This window comes from Mastigoproctus giganteus, chromosome 9 (assembly GCF_048544385.1).
Source record: "Mastigoproctus giganteus isolate SK-2022 chromosome 9, ASM4854438v1, whole genome shotgun sequence".
Classification (NCBI taxonomy): domain Eukaryota; kingdom Metazoa; phylum Arthropoda; class Arachnida; order Uropygi; family Thelyphonidae; genus Mastigoproctus; species Mastigoproctus giganteus.
The window spans coordinates 124,795,292-124,816,936 of NC_143583.1; the positions used below are offsets into that span (position 1 = coordinate 124,795,292).

The 21,645-nt window shown below is 36.1% G+C and overlaps 1 protein-coding gene across 2 annotated transcripts in view; it reads right to left on the reverse strand.

Moving 5' to 3' along the window:
• The window catches only part of LOC150080704 (circadian locomoter output cycles protein kaput-like), a 320,717-nt gene that overhangs the window by 186,227 nt on the left and 112,845 nt on the right, over window positions 1-21,645 (reverse strand). For both annotated transcript variants that reach the window (XM_090381907.1, XM_090381906.1), the window contains exon 2: window positions 8,024-8,182. The gene's annotated coding sequence lies outside the window, so the exon portion shown is untranslated. The remainder of the gene's footprint in view (window positions 1-8,023; window positions 8,183-21,645) is intronic.

The following is a 21,645-nucleotide window of genomic DNA, read 5'->3' on the forward strand; positions in this document are numbered from 1 at the left end:
GGTTGCTGGTAGAGTGTAGAGTGTGTTTAGTGTCAAGCGGCACCAGGAGTTTCCCCCATCTCCGCGTGCTATACATTGTGGGTGTGAAATTGGGTAGCCTGATCGGCATTCTTATGAATAGGAGTTATGTCTGGGCTATTGTGTGGAATCGCCTTGTCCGTTATTATGGCACGGTCCCTGTATATCTGTGAGTAGAGGTCTCTAATAATAAAGCCGACCGGGCTAGCCGGGTGGGTAAAGCGCCTGCCTGTCAACCCAAAGGTCGCGGGTTCGAATCCCGCCTCGGGCTTGGATCAAAGTACTGCAAAAAACCTTGGGAGGTGCACTATGGCCACAGAAGCCAATGCGCCAATAACTACCAAAAAAAAAAAAAAAGGTCTCTAATAGGGTCTGAGGTTTGTACTTGTGATACTATAAACTTTCTTTGATCAGCTGTTTTTTTTTTTTTTTTTTTTTGTGCTAGCTCCTGATGTATTATTCTAGCTACCCGTTCGCGTCTGAGTGTATTATTATTATTATTATTTTGTGTTTGTTTGTTTGTTTCTGCGCAAATTATCACAGGTTTTACTTTTTGTTTTATAATTTAGCATTAGTAGAGGCATATGATGCAACAAAGCAAGCTTCTATAGAATCAGCCAAAAAAAAAAAAACGTTCCCATCCATTCACTCCAAATGTTTGTCTGGTTCTGCCTTGAACTTATTTAACTTGTTGACCTCCACTACAACTGATGGAAGTTTGTTCCAACTATTAACCACCCGCTGGCTAAAGGCAAATTTCCGCACATCTATTCTACAGTTGTCTTTCCTCAATTTGAATTTATGTCCCCTCAGGTGAGTAATCTGAAGAAGAGGAAGAATCCCATTAGCATTGAGCTTTCTCAAACCATTCAAGGCCTTAACACCTCAATTAGATCACATCGCAGGTTCCTAGTCTCCAGACGCTGCAATTTGCAGAAGTCAGGCCTTTCTTGGTAATAACATCAACCCTTTGTTCCACTCACCAATCTCGTTGCCCTTCTCTATACTCATTCCAGCAGCTCCACATCCTTCCTAAAATGAAGCCTCAGACCTCATTTGCAAGACAAACTAGACAAACATTTTGACTGAATGGATGGAAGAAATGGGAAGGTTTTTTTGGCTGATGCTATATAAGGTTGCATGCATTTATTCTTTTAACTATGCAAATCTGCAATTTTATATAGATCTGAATTTATTACACTACTGTGCCTAATTTCAATTATAAGAAACATTATAATACAAATTATGATTTCTGTAGGTTTGTATCAAGGAAAAACAAGAAAACGGCAGCGAACTTGTAGTCGTGCAAGGAGATAACAGTCAAACAGTATAAACTTGCATTCGTAATTTATTTGAAATCAAAGTGAAAAGCAAACTACCGTCTGCAATCTCTTCAGGGATGAAATGAAATCTGAAAGTTTTTTTAAATCAAGGTTTAGACATGATGGCTGAAGTTCCTGAATACTCCAATGCCAAAGGTAGTCGCAATCGAACCAGGAAAAAGGCTGTAGGAGTAAATATTAGTAGTGTTGGCAAATGATGCAACGAAGCAAGGTAGTCGCAATCGAACCAGGAAAAAGGCTGTAGGAGTAAATATTAGTAGTGTTGGCAAATGATGCAACGAAGCAAGGTAGTCGCAATCGAACCAGGAAAAAGGCTGTAGGAGTAAATATTAGTAGTGTTGGCAAATGATGCAACGAAGCAAGGTTATACAGCATCAGAGTAAAAAAAAAAAACTTCCCACATCACCTGTCCATCTACTCTAATAATCTGTCTGATTTTTCCTTAAATTACTAAACTATCCACTACGACAACACCAAGCAAGAGGAAAGATGCTATCAACATTTAGCTTACTCAATTCAAATCTTTCAACATCTCAAACAAATTTCCTCGCAGGTTCATAGTTTCCAATCCCACAATTTTCGAAAATGAGCTAAGAGCATTCTTTACCAATTTCGTTGCTCTTCTCTGTACCGATTCCAACAAATCTACATTCTTCCTAAAACGAGACTTCCAGACTTGTATGCAGTACTCAAAAATGTGGCCTAATCACTGACTCGTACAGGGGAATGCAACGATGTGGATGACTTGGTCGTACCTGACAATTCGAAATTCGTAAGCAATGAAAACTCATTTCTTCATTTGGAAAAACAAACTTAGTGGGAAACTAATTTTGATTTTTATAAATGTTATTACAAAGAAGCGATGCAATATTTCTGGATGACACGTTTAGCAGCTTCCCAAATGTATACGATCTATGCGGATATCTTATGTGCTTGCACCACTGTCGATGTTGTTCCAGTTGTCTATGCCTTGCTGACTGAAAAGTCAGAAACGAATAGTTTCAGTTTTTTGAAGAACTGCTGTTAGGACTGAATCCATACACAATCAAAATTGACTTTTAAGATATAATTCTGAAGGTTCTGTTGAATTGCAGGCTGCGATTTCCACTTCAGTCTATTTATCTATAAACAAGTTCAACGGCTGGATCCCACAGAACAGCATCAACGAACTCATCCAAATAACCGAATGTGTGTACGGGTTTATAAACGGGAAGAAACTATTGAAGAACGATAGTAATTATTATGGATGACTGCGATAAAATTGTTGACTTTAGTGATGAAAAAGAAAAAAAAAAAAATCCCACTGGTACGTGAAACCACTAATGCTTCCACATCGAACAAACAACACTGTCAAAAGATGGTTATTGTTATTTGGTTTCTAGGGCTATATTTAGGGCTATATTAGCAACAAAGGCTATATTGCTCGGGGATATGCGGTGGTCACTTCCTGACCTTTCCGCATCCTCCGTATTTGGTGGTCATGGGCTCGAACCCCGGTCTAATCAAGAAGCATGTGCTACGCACTGCTGCTCCAGCCCACCTGGCTACGGAGGCGCCGTCAAAAGATGGAACGCGACGTTAAATAGAATTACAATAAAGAAAGGTCCAAATATATACTCCTTAATACAGATCTCGAAGGGAAAAAAGCAGAGTTTAAGGAGATGCATTAATTACAGATGCTAGATCTGGGAATGCTTTCCAAGAAAAAGGATAATAAGATGTGTCAATTTGGATGAAAGAATTAACAATATTCTTGAAAAAATGTATGCTAATAACGACATGAATCGATGTCTCCACAGTTTGAGACACAAAAAAAAAAAAAAAAACACACGAAATATTTGTACTCCGTTGCTTGTCCAAAGTCTGGAAAAAAGTGTGAAAAAATTAGCTTAGTCTTAAAATAATTTATTTTATTGAAATACAGTACTGTATTTCAATAAAATAATTTATTTTATTGAAATACAGTACTGTATTTCACTTGACTCCGATAGTGATGAAACTGACGGGCCGGCGGAGGTAATACTAACTTGGGGAAAAAAAAAAAAAACAAATCTTCTGCTGTACAATTAAACACGCAACCTATGCATGTGTCAGTCAGTCATACACTGATGTGCAAAACTGAAGGACCAACACTATTTCTAAATGTTACAACCACAAAATCTTTACTTAAGGTACGCTTTACTGATGAGAGTAGATTCAGTTTCAGCAGCGATAATGGACGTCAGCTAATCTGGCAAGAGGTTGGCACATGGCATCACCTCCTCAAACATCACTGAAAGGGATCGATATGGCGGTCGAGGTGTTCTCGTCTGGGGAGGCGCTACTGTAACCGGTGCACGCTACTGTACTGGGGTAATCTTTCCCCATGTACGTCTGCTCCGAGATGCCATTGGCCCCGAGTTCGTGTTTATGGATTATAACGCCACACCACATCGCACTGCAGCTGTTGATATGCTTTTGGAAAGTGAGGGCATTGTTCGTATGGATTGACCTGCCCGTTCTCGGATCTAAATTTCATTGAACACATATGGGACGCTCTGGGGAGACGCCTAGAGGCACGTCCACACCCACCAGAAAATGTTCATCAACTGAAGATGGCGCTGACAGGGAAATGGACGATGTTACCGCAAGAACTTATCAACAACATTGCTCTAAGTATGGGCAGGTGGTGAAAAGCTTGCATCGACATTAGAGGTGACCATATCTCCTACTGAGGACCACCTCTTCCCTTTGTTCCATCTTTGTCAGTGATGCATCTGTATCACGGTAGCGAGTGCTATGTTGCTATTTTTGAAAAAAGTCCCTCTATACCGTTTTGTTTCCGTGATCATTTTTGTACCTCACAGGGTTCCTTTGGTATGTTTTTCCCATATCCAGGCCACTCCTATGAAAAGCTACAGGTGAAAACCTGACTGGTCCTTAAATTTTGCACACCAGTGTAATAAAAGAAATAAAACAAACAGCAGAAAGTTAATTTACTACTTTTACATAACTTGGACGGTGGAATTTCTATTAATGTGAACCAAATAACTAAAATAAACATGTGTACGCATATACACACTTTTTAAATAAAATAAATAAATAAATAAAATAAGTAGAATAAATAAAAGAAAGGATACCTTTATTACAGGAACGTTTGTCGAGGTCCACAAGATTAACACGATATTAGCAGACTGTCTGAGCCGGTGCGAATAATAGTGTAAGTCACCAATTTAAAAAAAAAAAAAAACTTACACTCACGTACACGTTCCTTAACCTTGCTTCCTTTTATTTTGGGAGCGAATTAAGTTATTCGTTCCAGTAATGACCACGTCAAATCAGAAACTGTTCAGAAAGAGTGATATAAGTCAATATAAGGTTATGTTTACCTTGTGAAAATGGCACTTCTGATTTTCTGAGGAAAAAATTAAGCTTATTTATTACTGTAATCATTTTTCGGAGGCAGCTTTAAAACTTTTAAAATTTAGTAAACCAACAAATCATATTTGAATTACTATTACGCAATATTTTTGGATAACCTTGAAGTTAGAAATACATGTATACATATTATTTCAAGTATAGTTTTACAGCTGTGGGCATCTATGAATAATTAAATTTGAGAACATGGCATCAATTATCAAGAGAAAATGTTTATTATTTGTAGAATGCAACTCGAAGAGTTTTTTCCTACAAGCGGAGTTTTTCATGACTAGGCGGAGAAAAAAACACAAAAAAACCCTGACATTTATCAACCAACTGGGTAAAAATCAGTGGTGAAACTATAAATTCTGGCCAGATTATCGAACGGTCCCTCAGATAATCTCTAACAACCATAGTAAACCAGTCTGCCCCCCCCCCCCCCACTGGGATGGAATCCGGCGGTATGCTAGTTTTGCAACTGTTAAATATGCAATGGTTTCGATTAAAAAAAAAAAAAAAAAAAAGTCATCTTATTGAAATCTGTACGACACTCCTTAAGATTTTATGGATTTTTAAATTTTGCATTTAAAAGCAAATTTGGTTCCCTTTTGAATTTAAAAGTTAAATAAAATTTTTGTCAATTATGGCAAATGAAAGAAATTATACTCAACAAAATCGGTCACGAAGTTGAAGAAAAACAATATGTTGGAACTGTTGTCATGTATTGCTCCCATCTATCACACCAACCGAGAAAGCAAAAAGTGAGGTTAAGAAATTTCATCATGTTTCTTGATTTTTCTGTGATGAGGTACTAAAATACTGAAAATTAAGATAAAATAAATTTTATTTGCACCACTTTTAATTCTTACCGGCTCATTTAAAGAGGCAATTTTAGACTTGGTAGACTGATAGTTGGCTGGTGTTCTGAAACTACTCTTTGAGCGAGTCTTGTTAATAATTTATTTAATATCATTACAAGTTGTTCTACTTTGGCTATATTACTTTGCAGCTCGATGCTCCTTTCAGCAAATTTTAATTGAAATGTAGAGAAAGTTGTCTATTCTTGTGCTATTTATCAGTTTTAATGCTAAGCTGGGAAGAGTCTGTTCACGCCTCGTGCAGGCTTCAGAGGCATGATTTCAATATATGGTTCTTCTCAATAAGTAGTTTCGTGAATTGTCTTTAATGGTGTCGAGGTGATACAGGATGCATTGACTATGTGTGTAATCAGTTAAGTTTTGAACTGATTTGGAGATCTAATGGTCTAGTGAAGGATGCTAATGAATGCAGAAATGTCAGCCATTATGTAAGCGAGCAAGCGAAGAGAATGCTTTCCGTGTTGTAGTAAACACAATACTGTATATTGCTCAATAGTCATCTACAAGTACATTACCAACGCTGCAATCTAAATTATTCTACAAATAAACAAATGATACAATCTGGAATTATTTAAATTTTTGCAAATTCATAATGCCTTGAAAGGCTTTAGTATGCTAACGCAGCACAAATTATTTGTTCCAACCAATCACTGCAGCGCTAAACACGCACTATTATTTAAATTGAATGAAACTGTGATCAAGAGATAATAATAGAACCAGACATCATTGCATCATCGTATTACATGAGATGAGACAAATATAATGAGTTTTGACGTTGCATTAGTGCCAAGGCAATTCAAGTCACGAAATAACTCATACCCATATAACATACACGAATGAGATCAATAGTCGTTTTCTCTCAAATTAACAGCATCAATTTCGACACTGCATCATCTGTAAACAACACATAAAGGGTCTTCATTACAACAGACATTATTTTTTAAAAATAATTTCGAAAACAAAAACAACAGCCATTTTGTGTGGATTTTAGAAACTGAGGATACACGAAAGATTCTGAGGGACATATATAAGAATTAGATAACAAACAATAATTATTACAAATTTCAAGTTCGGCATTTATTTGTAATAAAAAGGGTCAAAATAAAAAAAAAATTCCATGTATTATGTTAACAACCTAATTATGTTAAATCAGATGACAATTACGTTTTATTTTCATTTTACGCAAAACTTTAGCTCTGGCAGTGCAAGAGGGTCAAACAACTTTAATGTCAAAAAGGCGAACTTTAGTTCTACATTTAGTTTAAAAAATATGACGATAGATTTCCATCTAATCAATATTGGATGACCACCAGTATTGACTTTCTAATGTACTTAATTCGCTTCAAATACGTCACGATTTGCTTGGTATTCATTGAGAAATTCTAAATGTCTTCTTACGAGCTGTTAATAAGTTTGAAGAACGAAAAACACCTTCTTTTAGAGTTTAATCTTAACATTTAAAAAAAAATAATATATATATATATATTTTTTTTTTTTTTTTTCTGTTTATAATCCGACACGAACACATAGGTCACAGGAGTTTAACTAATAATTTGTCAAAAATATTATCATTTAACGTATTTATCAGTCATGTGGGCTTGAATCACAACTCATGCGCGTTGAAAGTAGAAGACGTATAGTCTTCTACTTACGCACATCAATTTAAAACATCAATTTATATGCTTTTACACTATAATAACGATTACACAATATTTTAATAATGATGAAATGATAAGAATCGTTCTATTACACACGTACAAAAGGCAATTTTTTATTCATCATACTATTTCTTTTCTTTACTGTTTTGCAAGCTTCAAATATTTTGCACCAAAACATCATTACACTGTCGGAAAGAGTTCAGAGATTTGGTTGGCAACACTGATTACTACAGGAGTTGTCTTGGAGTTCCTGGATGAATTTTTGAACAAGGAAGGAGGGGGGGGGGTTGACCACTCAAAGTGCATGCCAGTCCTCTGCCGTATACCTCAAGGTGTACGGCAGAGGACTGCCATTGTCTCCACTATCACTTGATTTAAACCCACGTGAATTTTATCGCTGGAGATAAAAATACTGCGCTGAAGAAAGCGATTTCAGATTAAATATTTTCGCTACCGTTAAAGCATGTTCATCTCAACCTCACACACTGACTGCGACACATTACTGACAAAAGGGGAGACATTAAACATGTGGCATGAATTTCCGAACACTGCAAAATATAGTTCTCGTGTTAATTTGTTTCTAAATATCTTACGTTTTTCAGATGAATAAAATGGTATTATGAATAAAAAAATCACCCTGTATGTTCTTGATATTATCAATAGTTAACATTCACTAGAACACGGCCAAATAAAATTACTTTTTGAAGAAAATACTAATATAACTTACTGTTGTTTTTAACATCTGCTTTTACATAAACAGACGTACATTTTGGCAAATAGTAGCAGCCCTTACTTCGCATAGTAAGTAACCGGTCACACCATACAATTCATAGACAGAGAATGGCGGCCTCCACATGGTTTACATCGTTTTTACTACATCGTTTTCCTGAAAGCAGAAAGAAATAATTTTCCTTGGTTTCAAAGTTTATAAACATCTAAAAAAATAAAAAATAAAAATATATGCTTTTACACCATAATAACGATTACACAATATTTTAATAATAATAATAATCCCACAATCTAGAGAACTATCAATAATTTGTGCGAAAACTTACAGAACTCTAATGCAGTGAACACTGTCTTTCCAAACCAGGTTTGGGAAGACAATGCAAACTTACTGACATTGTACATGAAAATCGACGAATCGGTTCTCACATTTGTACGTAAAAATATACATAATGATGTTTATAGACTTCACAACTCGCACGTACATTTAAAAAAAACTCCAAAAAAAAATATGTATAGTTGAGTGGTGTAGCGATGAGAAGAGAAGAGACACCATCTCTGGATGTTTAGAAAGTAACTCATGGACTTGCGTATTGTGATCTTTTCCTACGCCACTGGCATAGTTATTCAACAGACTTCTTTCTACAACATCAAAATCCATTTCCTATTATACCCAAAAAGTGTGTTGCCTTACTCCAATTAAACATTTGGGTGCAAATGCGATCTACAATACTTATTTTGTAACCACACGTTACAAAATTCAATGAAAACCTAGACAAATTATTGGAGGGGATGAAGAGGAAGGTTTTTTTTTTTTTTTTTTTGCTGATGCTTTATAAGTTTGCTTTTTTGCATCATATGCCACTACTACTACTTCGTTACAAAGGCAAGTGTGCTCTGCTGTGTGAATTAAGACCATTGTATTATTGATGCAGTTCAAGTCCTACTGGCAGCAAAAACAAATGAAGGGGCAAGGTAGTCCAGCAAAAATATATTTATAATCTTTCTGAGGCTCTAGCTCTAATATAGCTCTAGCTATATTATAACTTGGAATTTTTCTCTTTGACTGATATATCTTATTTAGTAAACTTCGTAATTTAGCGAAGTGCTTTTGCAAATTGCAGTTACTGGTCATACAGTGCTTGTACGAGCAGGTGACCAATTTTATGTTATTTTAGAACAGCTGACAGCAAAAGAAAGGTAGAAAATGCTTGGTAGCGGGAAAAATGCACGCTTCATTTAAACTAGTTCAGTTAATCTCTTTCATAAACTGCGACTTGGTGACGCGTACAAAAAATTGATTTAAAACCACACAACCAAGATCACTTTTTTTTTTTTTTTTTGTTTCTATCATCATAACTAATCATACAATTTGTCAGGTGCATGACTAAAGTAAGAAGGAAAACAACAACAGGCGGTTCAAGGTCGCCTATTTGGCTTCCCACTTTATACTAACGCTATGGAAGAGAAGGCCAAGTGAGTGACTATGAGCCCACTGTTCTTTTTTTTTTTTTTTTTTAACTCTGTGCTATAGTTATAATGGCGACAAACAAAACTTAACGATCTTTGTTATTATATGCGTGAAACTGAATTTCTCAACAGTACATTACTAAAACCAAATTGTCATATAAATTCATAAAGATTGCATAGCTTGTTTGATTATTTCTTAAGAAGAATAGTTAATTTTTTCTCCCTTCAATGCGAAGTATTTTTCTCTGAAGCACATTCATTGACATTCTCATTTTACGAACCTTACATTTAAAATTAACACATCTGGTTTAAAATCCGACAACTCCCAATCCCAAGGGTGCAGAATTTTAAACAGTTTACTGCATGCACAGCAGCGTGCTAACTGTGAAACGAACACAGAGGCCACTGTCATACACAGATTTAGTTTGTATCAAATTGTCATACACGCTGCTTTGTCGTGAATCTATAAAATTTTAAAGATTACAAAGCTGCAGATCAAATTAAGAATGCTTTCATTTCGACAACAGCCATTATATTATGAATAAAGATACTTTCACATGAACAGGAAACAAAACACAAATCGTGCATTGTGAATAATCACCTTATTAGGAAAATCGCGTAAACAAGGGGAATATGACAATAATCCATGAGGAGTCAGGATCGGTCTTGGAAACTGTTCTATGATTAAAACCGATTCAACTCCTTGGATCTAGTCGGTTTTATCCGTCACAGGTCAAAGTGACTAAGCCGGCAGTCTTCACTATCCCGATAACAACCATATGGCTAAAAGTATGCCAAAATTATATGGATTACACTTCCTATAGCATTACAAACAAGCATCATATATCAAGAGGCATTCCTTACACATCGAAATTCCTATATGTCGAATAAACATTGGACTGGTTGCATGTATCCACCGAAACTTTGTTATAGTTAGGGCCAACCAATTTTCATTCAGTTAAGGTTACGTTAGTTATCTTTTTTTTAAACAGTCGTTATATGCTGCATATTAGCCCTTTTTTAAGTAGTCTTATAGTTTTTTAAATAGTTTAAGTAAGACTAAATGCAACATGGCATAATATTTTTAAGAGTTATAATTATCTATATAATATAGGTGTAAAAACACCACAGACAACTCTTAAAGGAAAAACCTACGATAGTAGTGTAAAGGGAATCATTTCAACTGTATCTCATAGTGTGCTTATCCTTCAAATGAAATGATGCCCTCTACACTACTATCGTAGTTTTTCCCTTTAAGAGTTGTCTATGGTGTTTTTACACCTATATTATATATATAATTATAACTCTTAAAAATATTATTCCATGTTGTATTTAGTCTTACTTAAACATTATCAAGTACACCTTTTGGCATCTCTCATATTGTGGGATTATCTTCACAACTGGGTTATCATGTTTGCAATACCAGGGTGCCTGCCCATTCACCGATGAAAGGCCAACAATCGTTGAAACGTTCACCAGGGGAGTGTTGCCTATTCGAGGAATTTATGAGTTTTTGAGTTGTGTGAGTTGAAGGAGTTACTGTCCCTTTCATTCTTCTACACCATTTCTTTTTTTCTTCCACTCTTCCTATAACTTCCCCTCTACTTTTTTGCTTTTCTAAGTCTAATAGGGACAAGTGGATAGTAGCGTTATTATCCCACACATATACAAACAAGCCTCGAAACGGTGCCGGCTAGGTGGTGGTGCCCACTGAGAATAAGTAACAATAGTCTTCTCTATTTAGTGAAGCGTTACTTATTCGAGGTAGAGCAATATATGGTAACTCGTTTTGAAGGATGAGAATATGAGATACAGTTGAAATGATGCCCTTTACACTACTATTGTAATATCTCCCCCCCCCCTTTAAGAGTTGCGTATGGTGTTTTTACAACTATATTATATATTTAAATAGTTTAAACAATTATCCCTTTTTAATATAGTTGCATTTTATCTTTTTATTTTTCTTTCCCGATATATATATATATATATATATATATATATATATATATATATATATATATAGCTTTGTTTTGACTAACCGCTGTTTTTTCTAGATAATAACTGTGCTCCACTATGCATTTTTGACTTTGTCCTTTATAAAATTATGTTAAGCGTTTTATATCGTCCACGGATAAGGTCAACGGTACGGTGAACAACCTAATCAGCCTAACTTCCTTTATCTGTAACATAAAAGTCTGTTATGTACACAGTAACTTCTATGAGGAGTATTTTTTTTTTTTTGCCGTTAACTGTCGTCTACTTGTAAGCTAATTTATTCAGAACATATTAACATAACTTGTTTCACGATCTGCTGAAGTATTTAAGAAGCATATGATTTAAGTAGTGCTAACGTAATTGATTTTAAATTGTAGCTTAAGAATGAATATAGTTCAATCGGTCAGTCTCCCAATTAGCAATCTTATCTTTCGTCTGTAAACCGGTTAGCTCCAACCTATTCCCGGCCCCTTAACCTTTTGTAATGCAAACTAAATTTGAGTTAATTAAAATTAAACCTTATATTAAATGATATTAATAAGCCACAAATAAATAAATTCTATATACTGGAAATACGTATTAACATATACATGTTGTAATATTTATTAAATAAGATATTTTAGTGTATATGGGTCATGTTTATTTTATTTATTTATTTATTTTTTTTTTTTGTAGTTAAATCAAAACAAGATTTTTGGGAACTAACTTAACGGCACATTTGTTGTTGTAGGGGTTTACGCGCATCGGGGACTAAGACCATATTGCTTCGTGTATACTGTGTGTAAACTGCGTGTGTTTTGTGGCCGATTTTTTGTTTGCTGGACAAAAACCCGAGTTTCCGGGAGAAAAAACCATGCTACCCTCGCCTGAGAACGACTAACTCAGCCATGTTGTGATAAAGGCACGTAAAAATTTCTCACGTCATTGACGGGACTCGAACTAAGATCTTTTCCACCCGGTGTGGGGGAGACGGCACATTAGTCGCTAGAAAATCCATAAAACACAACAATTACAAACTGTATAATTACACAATCAATATGGAATTTATGATCGAAAGCCAATATAATGTACCCATGCATAAAAAGAAAAAAAAGGTTCCATACAACCCGCTATAAAATTATCAGTGGAATACCTTCGACCAGTGCTTCCAAACCTTTTTTGCGCCAGAGCACACTTGGAAAATTAAAATTTTTGTACAGCACACAGAGATAAACTGGGGCCGATTTTGGAGTGTCTATATGGCCTTTGTTAAAAAAAATTTATTACATTTAGGTTATATTATATATGTAATTATGATAAGAATGGTAAAATATAAATACTACGGAAGATATTAAATATTTAATACTAAATTCATACAAAACTTCAAAATCTTTTTAAATGAGAAACTTGAGCTTGCCTCTGTGAACATAACATTTTTATATCAGGTTTTATTTTTGAAATGGCTACACATAGCTCCTGATCCAGACTTTTTAATGATCATCTCTGCGAATTCTTGATAGTCACCATCGAAGAGAAACTTTGTTTGCACAAATAGGCAGTAGCAAGTGAAAGAAGAGGGCCAATTGCTTTTTCTCCGATTGAAGGAAACTCCTTCCTCGCCATTAACCAAAATTCGGATAATTCGATTTCTTTAAATTGTACTTGAAAGGTGCAATCATTTCTTAAATCTAACAGCTCTTCTTTTTCTTTCTTTGATAAATGTAATGCTGGAATTTCTAGGAATAATGATGACGTTTTTCCTCAAGCAAACAAAAATGTCGCTCTACTAATCCCAATAATTCTTCAGGATTTAAATTATTGTTCCTATTGTGTTTTGGAAGCATCGGCTACTTAGGCTAAGTTTCTTGCAACGACCGACTAATTGGTTAAAATAAATTTATTAAAATAAATGATATATACATAAGATAAAACAGATATAAAATAAGATAAAAGTGTTAAAATACGATAAGTGTTAAAATATATTAAAACGTTAAGTGTTGAAATCGTCGACTATTCACGTGATTATCGCCAGCGTTCATGGCTTGAAGCACTGAACATAGCTACCAATAATAGTACTATGAATTGCACGACGAGAGTGCACTTTTTTTTTTTTTTTTTTTATGAAAACCCCAAACACGAAAGGTATCAAAACCTATAGTACTTAGTACCGTGCATGGGTTGAAGGAGAAGTATGAGGGGAGGGGGATGCCGGAAACTTTGCTCTAGAGACTAAACATGGGTTTCACCACTTCAAGCCTCCAATAAGCAAAGTGGTGGTATTTCACCGGTTGATGAAAGTCATCTACCACTTACACCCTATTATAGAATGTACTACTGTACTGCAATGCGACGAGCGCTGACGGTCATCACGTGTACCTAATTCTTTTCTACCGACACCAGACACGTGATACATGATCATCCCCGGCTGACTTTTGCTAATATAACCATCAATATACAGGGTGTCTCAAAAATACACGGCATAACTTCAGGAATGAGTTCCTCAGATGTAGACAATAAAAATATTTTAAATCAACATAGTTCCGGAAATTGGTTCCCGAGTTATTAACCGGAATGTCTTATCCCCCGCAGGTGATTTCCTTCATCACAAGGTACTGACAGAATTTGGTGGTTTTCCATTCCGACCATGTACTCAAATCAGGACCAAGAGGATATGCACTTTATGTACGGTTTGGCAGACGGCAATGCTCTGGAGGCTCGTCGTTTGTACCACGAAAGGTTCCCACAACGAAGATGTCCAGACAGGAAAACGTTTGAAGATATACATCCCAGCCTTTGTGAACATGAGACCTTTACACCTCGTGCTGCTGACAGAGGACGACCAAGGTCTAAGACTCTTGAAGTAGAGGGGTGGACCAACTGCCTGGCCTCCACGCTCACTGATTTAAACCCATTAGATTTCTTCTCGTGGGACCATTTAAAGTCATTGGTGTATTCGACTCCGGTAGCTGATGTGGAAACTCTTCGCAATCGAATTTTGGCAGCTTGTGAGACCATACGAAACATGCCATGAATTTGGCATCGTCTTCGCGAGTCCATGAGACGTCGATGTGAGGCCTGTATTCAGGCAGAAGGTGGACATTTTGAACAATTACTATAAGGTGACGTGAACAGTTAAGTGTCATAGACAGACCTTCAAAACTCGGAAACCAAGCATTTCCGGAACTATGTTGATATAAAATATTCTTATTGTCTACATATGAGGAACTCATTCCTGAAGTTATGCCGTGTATTTTTGAGACACCCTGTATACTGAAGTACACCATTCACCGACTAGCTGATGAAGAGGCACTTCGCTTCGAAAGCTTCTATGTATTTTAAGGCTTTTATTATATTTTAACACTTTTATCTTATTCTATTTTAACGCTTTTATCTTATTTTATCTCTGTTTTTTCTTATGTATATATCATTTACTTATTTTAATAAATTTATTTTAACCAGTTAGTCGGTCTTCGCAAGAAACTTGGATGATACGCAACCCGACGCACAAGGCCTGTTTTCTAATACTTGGGCCATGTTGCTCCGTGTATATTGTCTGTGAATTGCGTGTGTTCTGAGGTCGAGTTCCTGTTTTGCTGGAAGAAAAACCAAACTGACTGTTAGTCAGTCTCGTCAGAGACTAACTTAGTCTCTGACTAACTTAGTCAGTCTCTCGCCAGAGTGTTAGTCAGAGAGTTAGTCAGTCTCTGGCGAGACTGACTAACTCGGCCAAGTTGTGAAAAAAACCTATAAAAATTTCTCCCGTCATCGACGGGATTCAAACTCAGGTCTTTTCCACCCGGTGTGGGGAGAACGGTGATCCTGATTTAAATTATAACACCGATTAAACATCATAAGTGATACAATTTTAACCTCGTTTTTCCAAAGTTGAATTTTTTCTTTGAATCCATAAACTTTGCCGTACACGTTAGTATGTTTCCATGTAATCCTTATAATTTTCGATTTAACTCATTCAGGTGCTCAAAAATATCAGTTAGGTAAGTTAGTTTTTGGAGTCAATAACTATCCTTCATTAAATCTGCAAAGTAAGAATTATTCAACAAAAATTAAATTTTTCAACTCTTTTTTTCGATAGCCAACGCACTTCAGTGTGAAATAGCCGAAAGTTGTATTCCAATCACATTCTTTCACACAAAGCTGAAAAAAACATGACTTTAACGGGTTGGATTTCATTAAATTCACCATCTTGATAACATCATGTTATGTGGAATTCAGATCCACAGACAAATTTTTTGATATGAAAGCTTCTCTGTAAATAAAAATGGAATTTGAGTTTTCAGAAGGAACTCTCTCTTTTTTTTTTTTTTTTTTTTATTAGTTGTTGGCGCATCGGCTTCTGTGGCCATAATACACCTCCCAATGTATTTCCACTACTCTGATCCAAGCCCGAGGCGGGATTCTAACCTCCCCACCCCCCAAGCACTTTACCCACCCGACTAGCCCGGTCGGCCAGAAGGAACTCGATGTAAAACCTTTAACTCTTCCAGTCAGTGTAGCAAGCTTAAGCAATATTTCCATGATATTTTATTTGTCTTAAAGTATTCATTTACCACTTTGGATATTTCATCCCCAGTAGTGTGATTTGGCAGCATTTTGCAGAACAAATAATGTTCTTTCTAGCGTTTCTCTTCAATGAGTCTAACTAGTGCTATTAATTGAGTACAATTACTAACTTCCTTAATTAATTGGTAAATTCATTAATTTGCAATGAAATCTTTTTAGGTTCTATAATTCCCTGAATTAATTTAGTTTCTATGTCATCTGATATGTCTTCAATACGTCTACTAATAGTGTTATTCGAAACCGGCACTTTTTCAATTTCCTTTGCTTCTTTTGCTCCAAACATAGTATTAACAATTTCAATGCAGGCTGGTAAAATATGCGATTTTGCAATTGTATAGGCATTTTGGATTTGGCTACCAATTGGACGACCTTATAACTAGCCTCTTGAGCTCGATCTGATACTGTTGTAATCGAATTCATAAAAGAGCTTTGCTTCCTATTTTGCGTTTGAAGATGCTTAAAAAAGCTCAAATCTTTTTTTTTTTTTGACTACTTTGTGTTACAAAATGTTTTCCATTGTTGTTGTTTTGGGAGTTTAATGGCGCATTCTCGTACGGTCAGAAAAATCTGTAATCAAAAAAGATTAGAAACTAGTTTTCTTGAGGAAATTAAAAAATTCGGAAAGATTTGCTTTGTCATTAATCAGATTCTTTAGCGTTGATGGTTTGGGAAGATTAACCAGTGATAGCCGGGTTGAAGTTCTGTTTTGTTTATGGTAGGGGCAGTCAATGAGAATATGTTTAACAGTCAGATTTGAAGAACAATGTGGACACAGCGGTGGATCATTTCCTGTGAGTAAATGAAAGTGGGTCAGATGGATATGACCTATTCTTGCCCGAGAAAGGACTACTTCTTCTTGTCTTTATGTACGGACAATGGAGCGTTAAATTTTCGGAACCTGTTTAAAGTGAAAGAGTTTATTATTAGTTTGAGAGTGCCATAGTTCTGTCCATTTTGATAGGCATGCAGCGATTGGTGCATAGTCTGATTCTGGAGCAGGGATATTTGTTAAATCTAAGGTGGTTGGATCTTTTGCAGCTCCGTAGCCAGGTGGGCAGGAGCAGCAATGCGTAGCACACGCTTCTTGATTAGACTGGGGTTCGAGCCCGTGACCACCAAATACGGAAAGGTCAGGGAATGACCACCGAATATCCCCGGAGCAATATGGCCTTAGTTGCTAATGCTCCTAAAAAAAAAAAAAAAAAAAAAGAATATGCCGGAAGCCAACAGCAGGTGACCAATTGATGGCGTTCTTCAATTTGCAGTAATAAGTCTCTAATTTCATCAAGAACAGGATGAACCTTGTCTAAGGAATTACACAATGCCATGATTGAGCTGAGGGAATCAGTGTAAATAACAGATTTTAAAGACCAGTCAGAACAAAGATTTTCTAAAGCTAGTTTAATTGCATATCATTCAATACTGATACTCCATCGGTATCCACATTAATCTCTGGCCCGAGGAAGGCAAGGGGAGAGCACCCCGACTCCTGTCTCCCTCTACGTCTTATGCTGTCAAACATTGATTCCCTGAGGAACATGTTTCCAGCCAACTGTCTTCGGATCTTCAATAAATTTAGGATCCACCCTGATAGGTTCTGTGAAGACAAGCCCTACAGGAAGGAAATCCTGAAGAACTGCTACCAGATTATGAAATTATAATACTCACCTGCTCCTGGATATGACAGACTGTTTTTTTTTTTTTTTTTTTGTATATTACTGTATATCTTGTATAGTATTGTATATTTAATCCTGTAAAATGTCTCGGGTCGAGCACGCATGTACTCTTGTTTATTGTGTATGTGTTCCTCGCACCTTAGTCTGTAAATATTCACACCCTTCTGGCACAGAGCCGTCCCAGGGTGACCCAAGGTTTATTGGGAAATAAACTGATTTAATAAATAAATAATAAATTCAGCTGAGAATATACTGAAATCAGAGGGAAGGGATGCTGAAATAGTAGTAGAAACACGCAGCTGCTCCAACTTTTGAATTAGATTGAGCCATCTGTATAAATTGGGAAAATATCTTAAAAAAATTGGGGAAAAAAAATATATATCCAATATATATTTCAATATATCTTTGAGTGTGAACTGCATGAAGTTGTCTGACATTTCATGTTTGCAAAATATTCTTTGCCCATTGACAGAGGTAAGTGTCACAGATCAGAATAGGAGGAGGAACCCATGGGGGTTGAGTGCAGGTTACTACCTGTTGTACGGAATGGGTGGAAACATTCCAAACCTGCATCAGTTCAAGAAGGAGAAGACCAGCTGGTTTTGCTATGATAGGTTTATTTCCGTAGAGGATTTCTAAGAGTGAATTGAATAGGTATGGCTGAATGGGATGCGAGGCACAACTTTTTTATCTTGACAGCATGCTTCAGTAACAGTGCTTTCCTTCTTAACATTAATGGGGGCTGATGAGCTTCAATGCAGAGATTGTGCGGTGGCGATGTTCTGAATGCGCCAAGTGCAATCCTCAAAGCACTGTGTTGAATTAGATCAAGCCAGCGTAATGCACTCATTCTGGCAGAATCGTAGACGGAAGCTCCGTAATCAAGACGAGTTCTGATTAATGCCCTGTATAACCGTAGCAGGGAGGTACGATCAGTGCCCCATTTTTGGGCGGATAAAGCTGTGAGTTTAGCTCTTTCAGACAGGAAGTACGTACCATTTTAATATGATCTAAGAAATTTAATTTTTTGTGGATGATTAAGCCTAGAAATCTGATATTATTAGTGACTGGAATGGAGATATAGACAGGGTCCAGATCAAGCTTGCGTTGTCTACAAAAATGGATAGGTACTGTTTTGTGCAGTGAGAGTCAATAGCTGTTAAGGCTGGCCCATTGCTGCGTTTTATTAAGTGATATCTGAAGCTGTCGTTCAATAGATCTCATATTTTGGGAATGGTAGGAGATGGAAAGGTCATCTGCATAAAGGTGAATCTGTACTGTATTTGGAAACTGTTTAGTGATAGAATCTATTCTAAGAGAAAAAAGAGGGGCACTTAACACTGATCCCCGTGGAACGCCTTCCTGAATGAACGTTTCTGAAAGGGCATGTTGGTATCGAACTTGAAACGATCTAGTATGTAGGAATTTTTTCAAAAATATAGGAAGGTTGCCCTGTAGACCAAGAGAGTAAAGATTACTAAGTATGCCATGTCGCCAGGTGGTGTCAAAAGCCTTCTCTATATCTATGGAAACCATTACCAGATGTTCGTGTTTAACGAAGGCATCACGAATGGCAAATTCAGCCTTGACCATGAGATCCAAGCATGACCTGTTTTGTCGAAAGCAATATTGACTATGGTTCATTAGATGTTCTGACTCAATGATCCAGACGAGCCTTCTGTGTACAATTTTTCAACGATTTTGCTGAGGCAGCTTGAAAGAGATATTGGTCTATAGTTATGGGGGCTAGTTGGATCTTTCCCAGGCTTTAAGAACGCCAAAAGAGTAAAATGATGCAAAGAGGACGGGTATATATTTTCTAAAAATATAAGGTTGTAATATACCAGAAGGAGGCTCAAAGCTTTGTCATCAAGATGTTGTAGCATGACATAATAAATCCTATCTGGCCCGCCAGCACCATCGTGGACTGTTCTGATGGCTTTCAAAAATTCAGAAAATTGCAGAGGTTTGTTATATGGAAGAAGGAGAGCGGTTTGAAAGTTAATAGAATGCTGTTCTCTACTGAGATTTCAGCAAATGTATTACCCAAAGCATTAGCTGTATCTAAGGAATTAGATATATCTTGACATTTCAGGAGAGTATTGGAGAAGGTATGGTAGGAAACTTACCAGACAGATGTCTAATTATTTCCATATTATTTTGGGATCGGTGTTTCTGTTGATGCTCGATGCAAAACGGGTCCAGGATTCTTTCTTGGTTTGCTTTCGTATGAAACGTGCTTTTGGCCTTAATTTCTTAAAATTTATAAGATTTGCTGTGGTTGGACTTTGCCGAAATAAATTCCAGGCTTTATTTAATTTGTGCAGTTCTCATTCCACCAGTAATTATAATGCTTTCGGCTAGGGGATTTGATAATGGTATTGAGTCTTTTGCCACTTTTAGGAGATGCGCTGTGATGTAATCTGTCACATTATCAATTGGATGGAGGCTTTCCTCATCAAGACAGATTGATGATTGAAAATTTGCCCAGTTTGCGCGGACAAATTTCCGTTTTCTTCAGGGTTGATTTCAAGGAGTCTCTGCCATCGAAAATTTGCATACTATTGAGAAGTGCTCATGGAGTCATTTATAACGCACAACTATATGGTCGGAACCAGTATTGGAGAACAAATTGAGATCTATTGCTAGGGTGTGGCCGGTTGGGAGCTGTATGTGCGTGGTGCACCAGTATTTAGTATGATGAAGTTTTGGGCACTTAGAAAGCTTTCAATGAGTCGACCCTGTCTATCTAATTTAGGATCGCCCCATAAGGGGTTGGGCCCGTTAAAATCCCCTAATATACAGAGAAGTGGAGCTATCTGTATGATGAGATCTTCAAGATCTTTTAAAGAGTAAGTATGGTTTGGCGGTAAGTAGAATCAGCTAAGTGGCAGGTAATATGGAAAGTTATACGAACAGCAACAGCTTCTAATTCAGTTTGAAGTGGGATATGTTTAGTTGGGATCTTTGAATTTAATGGGATCGCCACACCACCATGGGCAGCATTAGTTGTATTTCGATCTCTTCGATAAAAGCAACAGTTCTTTATCGCAGGATAAATATGTGAGGTTAGGTAAGTTTCCTGTCAACAAAGGACGAAGTTTTCCATTATGGGTGGAAAATAAATATTTACAAAAATTAAATTTGAAGTACTTAATGAAACAATTTAATAAATATATTTTGAATAATTATTTGTTTTTAAATATAAACATTGATTATTTCTAAAAGCAAGCAATAACTTATTATATGTATATCTTTTCAGTAGAAAAATGTGAAAGTTGGTCCAAAATAATTCGACAAAACCAACAGGCAAAACAAAAAACAAATCGCGACTAAAGTAAAATCTCATTTTTTCGAGTTTAAGCGGTGATATCGAACTCATTTCCATATTTAAAAAAAAAACGGATTTTTATCAAATATAAGAGAAAAAAAAACATTATCATGTATATTTAAAGTGTTTGTGATTATTTTTAAATTATAGAAATTTTTCTTGCATAAGAAATGATTTAAATCGTGTTTTGCCTTTCATTAAAAAGATATTTTTCAAGTTTAAAAAAAAAAAAAAAAAAAAGGAGGAAATATAAAGAAAAGAAAGAAAACATGATTTTTATGTTTCTAACAAAGGTCAAACTGGAGTGCTTATAAGCTAAAATCAGTGGCTGGAGGAAATCGCAATCACCTATACCTGGTTAGTGATGCCACAATTCATTCTAATTAGGCTCATATCTTTTTGTATATATATACTATATAATATCGGTGTAGATACACCATACATTTAACTACATAAGTAGTGTAAAGGCATCGTTTAATTTTATCTCATATTGTGGCTGCCTTCAACAATGAGATACCAGGTATTGCACTACTTCGAATAAATAACGCTCCTCTAATAGAGGAGACTACTGTTATTTATTCTCAAGTGGGC